Source organism: Apis dorsata, unplaced genomic scaffold, assembly GCF_000469605.1.
Source record: "Apis dorsata unplaced genomic scaffold, Apis dorsata 1.3 scaffold_683, whole genome shotgun sequence".
Lineage (NCBI taxonomy): Eukaryota > Metazoa > Arthropoda > Insecta > Hymenoptera > Apidae > Apis > Apis dorsata.
The window spans coordinates 1,790,324-1,797,812 of NW_006263864.1; the positions used below are offsets into that span (position 1 = coordinate 1,790,324).

Here is a 7,489-nt window from a genome sequence, read left to right on the forward strand (position 1 = left end):
AAGTCGCGAAACATTACTGCGAACCTCGCGATGGAAATTGAATTTCCAGGTCGAAAGTTCTCCAGAGACTTCCACCGTTACGTTGTAACGCTATATAACGAAGAGAGGTTTCTTTGGTAAACCAAGAAGCAAGGAGACAAACTCTGCGCGAGTCGATGGAGCGAGTTACGAGATGAGTTACGCGAAATTATTATCTTTGACCTGGATGAAAATCGGTTCGCCTTTGCGGCACGAATAATTTCATTACGTTTCTGCGGTGATGAAAGCGTCACGATTGGATTTCTTTTCTTTTCGCGATGCTTTTTTTTTCTTATTATTCATTCATTTCAGATTTCTGCATTACTCGAACTATATCCGTATACGGTTAACTTTAAACCATCTTTTCGCTACAATTTTTCTTGCGAGTCGCTGCAACGAACGAACAAGCTCGTAAAGCTTTCGCTGTGACGTAAATATACGTTCAACGATTAAACGCTGCTGGGGCGCAATACGTAATTACATTAGAAAATAAATATTTTACCAGTCCTGTCTTATACTCTTTATACGCTTAACGGTCTTATACGCTTAACGGTCTCACGTACGAAATTTATTCGCCGAGATTCGATTTTAAAACGAACCAATTTCTTTCCCTCCCACTTCTTCTGTTAGAATTTCCGTTCCGTTAAATTTTCTCGATCGAGGCTGTTCGATCGGTGCAAAAGGATTCGTAAATCATCACCCTTCGCGCCATTATTGAATTTAATAGGAGAGTGTTCATAAATCCGGTATCACGGTACAGTTACTATCTAAACGGGTTTTCCAGAATGGGGAACGTATCAGAATTAAGTGTAAATCTATAGATTCGAGGATCCCTTTCGGAATCCTTATAGGGTCATTAACGAAAGAAACGGCGCGGCGTTCAAGACCAAGTGGCATTTCGGTCAATAGCAGTTACTATTGTACGTGAAAGCGACAGGCAAATATTGATTACAGATAGTCCTTGGCTAAAGCGAATAAGCTGGAATATGCATCATTTATAATGACGGAGGGTGTAAGTTGTGCCATCGAATAAAAAAAAAACTTAATACGATCATAATACGTAAAAAGTTAACGAAGTTCGAGAAATAGAAATACCCCGAAAACATAAATTCCTTAAATTTCGTTACGTCCCTTTGGAAATTGTCGAGTTGATTTTAAAAAAATGATGGAATATGTTGTTATTATAGCGAGCATCCCTCCCGCGTGAAGCGTGAAATTTTTCTCTCCTCGTAATTGCTCTTCTTGAACATCCAGACACGCCCTCCATCGACCGTTCCTTTCGCGAATTAAGCTCGGGATAAGGAGATATTCGAAGACGGTAAGGGTGAGAAAGTCAAGGGCAAGAGCATGGGAATAAAACGAAATATAAGAAAAAAACGGTCGTAGAATGGGAATGGAGTTCAAACACGTTTCATTATCCACCGAGAGAAATTCGATGGGATCAGAGTAATTCAATGTTCGATGCAATTTTTGCATCACGTGTTAGTTACGCGTTTTTCCATCATTCCTTCTTATTCGAATAAATTTTCCGAATAATTTCCAGATATCCCCGGAGGATGAAAATAATTTCTCGTTTCCCGTGTTTTCTTTGTAAATAAGGGGATTTGACCTCGGATTAAATTTCAGATAAAGCGATATCCGAGAATTACTGACAATGCCGAACCGAGCGCAAGAGGGTGCAAAGTAAGGTCGAACAGAGGGTGTTAGCGTTTTACCAGCTATTTCGCCAATTTCTGCCGGAGAATTCGCTTTCTCTAACGGTTCGCTAAAGAAATAAGCCTTTAAATTTTACGAATTCTGAGAAACAGAGTTTCGTAAAGGTCATCGTAAATTTATTCCACCCTTGGCTATATCCACGTTATGATATAATTACTTTTTACGATCATAGTTAAGTATCGCCAATTGAAAGAATATTCAAAACATTTGTTGAAATTTACGTTATTGATTAGCACGATAATGACATTAAAACTCGATAAGGAATTCGAATATTTTTAAAATTTTTTTTAAAAATAATATTTAAATACGAGATTTTCAAATAAATCCAGATTGAATCTGGATATCGAACATTGGCAATTACAAATAATATCTAATAAAGTGATCATGCAGATAATAGAATACGATAATATTAAAGCGTTACTTTAATGTTATTCGATATATATCATGATTAAATTTAATATTATTGATATTAAATTAACAGCATTAATCAAAATAAAAATTTTTACCTATAAAGTGCATTTTATTTTAATAAATACGCGAGAAAACATATCGTATCCTTCCTTCGAAATAATATGAAATGAAATGAAACTGCATCAAGCTTGACATAATTCGTGAATAAATCATAGTATTGGAAATTTGATTAATAAAACTTTAATCGAATAATCGTAAATCAAACGAAAAACCAATTCTATACAATCTTCGAATATATCGTAATAAATAATAAAAATTCGAATAAGGATAAAGAATGAAAAATACGTATATATGAATAGAACGATCGAATTTTGTCTAGTTTCCTTTTAATTAAAACTCTCTTTCCTTTCATGACTTTCCATGCGACGGGAAATGTCGTTTGAAAATTTCCCGATGGACTTACTGGCAAAGAACTGGTGAGATTGTGCGTGATCGAGTCAACAAAGGGAAAAATACTGAGAAAAGAAGACAAACCGAATTCGATATAATCGAATGAACTGCAAGATTTTTGTTTCCCTTAATAACATTCCCAAAAATCAAATGGAATGTACGCTTCCTCCATTTTTCCCTCGTCTTAATTGGATCATAGGGGGCCCATTTATCGAATGATCCGTAGTTCCACGCGGGAGGAAAAAAATATAAGGAGCAAAGAAACGGATGAAAAGAGAAATTCCATCTGTCGAACTTATAAACGATCGTCTCTCCCGTCCCCGATTTCATTTCACGAGCCGTCGCACACCTAGACGTTTCTTCCTCCCCTTCTCATAATTGTCATAACTTCCTGCATTTTCTCGCCCTTTTATATCACACCGCTCGTTCCTTTTTTTTTCTTTCTTTCTTTCTCCGTTTCGCCACCCCGTATTTCCCCCCGTATCCCCGTCCGCCACAGAGGAAGACATTAGAAATAAATTACCGAGCAGCGTCAAAAATTGATAAAATATTCCCGAAGCGGAATATTTTAGCGATATTAGGAAAGACGAGTACGGCAATAACTCTCGGTCGGAGTGATCTAAAATTTAACCGTCGTCCCGAATGAATTACCGGACGATAAATTGCGCTCATTCTTATATTTCATGTTCTTTATCGCGAAATATACGAGAATTCTTCACGCACCCTTGGCTAATTTCCTGTTACCGATGCAAAGGGGATAAGATTTTCGAGGAATGCGAAAGTTAAACGGAGGAATTTGGTTGGAGAAACGGCTACCGGTCAGTGGTGTACCGAAGAGGGACGAAGTAACGAATTTCAGGAAACATTAGACCAGCTCCCTTCAGACCGAACAACGATCCCCTTAGTGGTAAGGGGAGGATGTCGGGTTAAGATCAGACCGAGCCACCACGATTCAGGATCGTCTTGTTGTAACCGATCGTAAAGGGGATCGCAAAGATGTCGCCGAAAAAGAAGGGAAACAGCACTAAAAGGAGAAAGAAGAGAGAGAGAAAGAGAGAGAGAGTGGAGTATTGACGTTGTGCCGCTTTTAAATATTGCATCCAAGTCACGTTCAGGACCGTATCCTCTCCTCCTTCAACCCTCAACCCCGATGCCCCCCACCCACGCAACTTCGAGTCACCTCCTTCCCCTTTTTCCAACCCCACCAGCCAAGCGGCTGGGCTGAACGTCGCATAACTACCGCAAGGTTTCCAGGGAGACAAAGGAAAAGCTTAGAGGAAAGAAGATGGGAAGCGAGAAGCGAAGGACGAGAACGAGAATGAGAACGGGAGAAGAAATGATGGAGATGAGCAAGGTAAAAAAAAAACATCCGTGGCTAATTTTTTCACCCTTGGTGTCGCGATAAAGAAGAAAAAATAAAAAAGAAAGAAAAAAAATAAGAACGAAGGGAGGAAGCAAAAAATAATGCACGGAGAGAGCGAGGTTTTGTCGTTTGTGCAAGGAACACGTTCGATGCTTCGAAAGAATGGAAACGAAAGAATGAAAAGAAAAAGAAGTGTATTGGTGGGATACGAAATTGTGGTTATATTCCCTTTGTCGCTTCTCTCGCTTTGTCGGCATCGTCATTAGTTATTTTCTAAACGATTTATTTAGTCTCGCGTTTGGGGATAGATGTTTGATGGTCAATCTTTAAATACCAAGAATAATACGATCGAAGAATATAAATGAGAAATAATAAACATAAAGTCACGAAGATATTGTTTCATGAACCGTAAAATCTATAATATACAATAGAATTTCAAGGAGAAAAGCGTGTCAGGGAATTTAACAGCCAAGTTGGCCGACCTTTAGCTAGCTGTCTTTAAATATTATTCAAGAGGATCGATCGTCGTTTGATCGTCACTTTATGGAATCCTCGTTTCATGTAAAATTTAATCGTAAAAATAAATTGCAAGTACTTGTAAAATTGATAAATTATATAATAAAAATATATAAAATCTTCTAACTATTCGGAAAATTTTTGACGAGAAATATTTTCAATGTGTTTTCTTAAAACTATAGACAGTTTATTTTATCGACTATTCAGGCAAATCAACTGTGTCAAGGCCATGCACAGAAAATTACACTATTGCCCTCTATAGAAAAATAATTTGCTCATCTAAAGTGCAACTGGTTTCTTATCTTTGTAACGTATACGTAATATAAAAATAGTAAATTATCTCAGGACAACTCATATCTTGTTTATATAATATTTCAATGTTTTGTTATTCATAAGTATTACGAGCGAAATATTACAATATACAATATACAACATTGCCAACTGCGTCATTCGAATAGAATTTAAACACGAATTCGCGCGACGTTAATGTCCTCGTTGACCTAACAAACTAATAACGAACAAACTATCGTTTTCACCAAAAGTACCGATTATAAAACACAATTATTTATCGATATATAATTTATAATATTGCAAAATATACAATTTTTTTCTTCAAAAATTTCGCGCGAAATAGGCAGCATGCGAATGGACCTATGGAACGAGTTGATTCAAAGAGAATTCCGTTTAAATGTTTGGAGACGCGGACAACTGACAATAATTTAAAACCATTGCGAAAGATGCAATCGACCTTCGAAAAGTTCGTATTTAAGAAGAAAAAGGACACTTACCGTGTAAATTTAGAGTATTTCGTTCCTAAGACGAATACAATCGTTTCGCGTCACCAGATTTTTCTTTCTTTTTCTTGTCCAAAAATTGAATGATTCACCTCGAACTGATAATCACAAAACCAAAAGAACTGACTTGTAAAAGAAGAGTGTGAAAGAAAACGCACGACACTATATTACTGTATAAACGAACGGAACAGCACACAGCGCCAAGACAAGGTTAGAAACGTCGAAAAGTCTCAGTAGTGTCGAGCACAGAGTGTTACGTCTAGTTCGCCTCGAGGGCGTCGCGGCGCTGCCGAGCGACGATACGACCGCGTTCCTATGATCCCCCTACGAATATGTCCCCCGTTTTGTACCTTTCTCCCGCGCAAACGCTATTGGCCACCCCTCCAATCCCCACCAACAAGCAACATCCAGGAATGTTGGTTTTCGTCCGTATTGTTCGCTAATTTCTACGATTGCCCTCGTAACAACTATCGGAACGATTTTCCGAAATTTCGGCCACTGATATCTATGCATATACACTATACACTTCACTTTACTCGTGAGAATACGTACTCATTAACTACCATTGTTTTTAACACTAGTTTAGAAAAGCAATCCTTGAAGTTAGCTCCCAATTGGATGCAAGTTCAAACAAGAAGTTCGTTAGTCATATGCAGTATTGTTAATTGATTTGATTCGAATAAATACAACTTTTATAAAGAATAATTATTCGATAAAATAGATAATTTAATTTTTATAGTTGTTTTTGTTTCTCAATTTCATATTTTCTTTGAAATATTTGAAAAGTTTAAAATATATTTAGTCTCTCAAAAATTGAAGCGTTAGTTGATCGCAATGGCGATTGTACGTTATAGAATAGATCGATATGTCATTTATCAATGTTTAAATTATTGTGTAAAACAGTGAACGTGTGAATAAAATTTTGTGATAATAAATTGTGATTTTTTAACGAAAACAATGATATGTACTTATATGTTGTATATTCGATATTGTTAAGTAAATGTAAACTCAGTATTGTTTCGAAAATTTTGTTCGATGTATTCAAATTTACGATTTCTCAACATAAAGGATTGAATACATCTATTAAAATATGTGTACAAGACTTTTCTCGTTATATAAAGTTTTTCTCAAAAATAGTCTGTTATTTACTTCACGAAAACAAACGAAAACTTCAAAATGGGTGAGTAATTTCAAATGTTTTTTATTGATTGCTCCGATTTAATCGTATCTCATGCGATTATATGGAATCATGTTGAAAGTTCTCACTGTTGAATTGCCCATTTTATTTTTACCTGAACTTTAATATTTTATTTATATCAAACGTTTGATTCAGTTCAATGTACTTTTATAAATATAAGGCTAAATGTCGTTTAAGATTATTCGAAAACAAATCAAGGTTATGTTAAAACATCAAGATAAAAATGTCATTTGATGATTATTCAAAATTATATCAAAATTATTAATAACGCTATAATTCTATAATCTGATCTATATAATATAAAAATTAAATTATATTAAGAAAAATATTAAAAACATAGTGATGAAAGTTAAAATTGTAAAAACTTTTAGAATGATTCGTTAAATACAATCAGATATCGCTATCGTTGAATGATAATTTGTATCAAGCATTCAGCACAGAATGAACCTTTGACGAGGGAGGGAATAATCGATAAAATCTTTAACAATCAGAAAATGAAAAAGCTTACGTGTGCATTCGTTCTGGCAAGGCGTTCTGCCGGATAATCGAAATCCCGTTAATGATTATAATAGACAATGGATTCAGGAAGCGTGGCACGAGCAGTATGTGTAATTGTGTATTTGCCAGAAGGGAGGGCCACAAAAGTGAGTTGCAGGGTCGTGGCACACGTTTCCTACGACAGGCGTACAAAAATCAATACGAACGGTTACGTGTACTCGCAATTTGCGCATATCTTGCATCATTTTCTTTTCTTTTTTTTTTTTTTTTTACATAAAACCATTATGTAATATTTCATATAAGTGTGAACTAGGAAATGCTTTGAGATATCACGTAGTTATTCGCTAAGCAAATCCGACCGCGAATCTTCAGAAGTTGAGGTTAAACTGTATTAAATTCAAACACCATAAAAATAACGAGGCTAGCTAACTCACATTAGACGTTGAATTAAATTGGAAATTTTCATTAGATCATCAGGAGAAAATATCATGAAGTAATTAACACAAAAATATATATATATATATA

The 7,489-nt window shown here is 35.7% G+C and overlaps 1 protein-coding gene across 5 annotated transcripts in view; it reads right to left on the bottom strand.

Annotated features, from left to right (window-relative positions):
• LOC102676017 (protein Fe65 homolog) overlaps positions 1–5,854 on the bottom strand; it is a 122,391-nt gene extending 116,537 nt beyond the window's left edge. For 2 of the 5 annotated variants that reach the window (XM_006622353.2, XM_006622351.2), the window contains exon 1: positions 5,263–5,854. The gene's annotated coding sequence lies outside the window, so the exon portion shown is untranslated. The remainder of the gene's footprint in view (positions 1–5,262) is intronic. The other 3 variants (XM_006622355.2, XM_006622354.2, XM_006622356.2) reach the window with 3 other exon arrangements.
• Between the last annotated feature and the right edge of the window lie 1,635 nt (positions 5,855–7,489).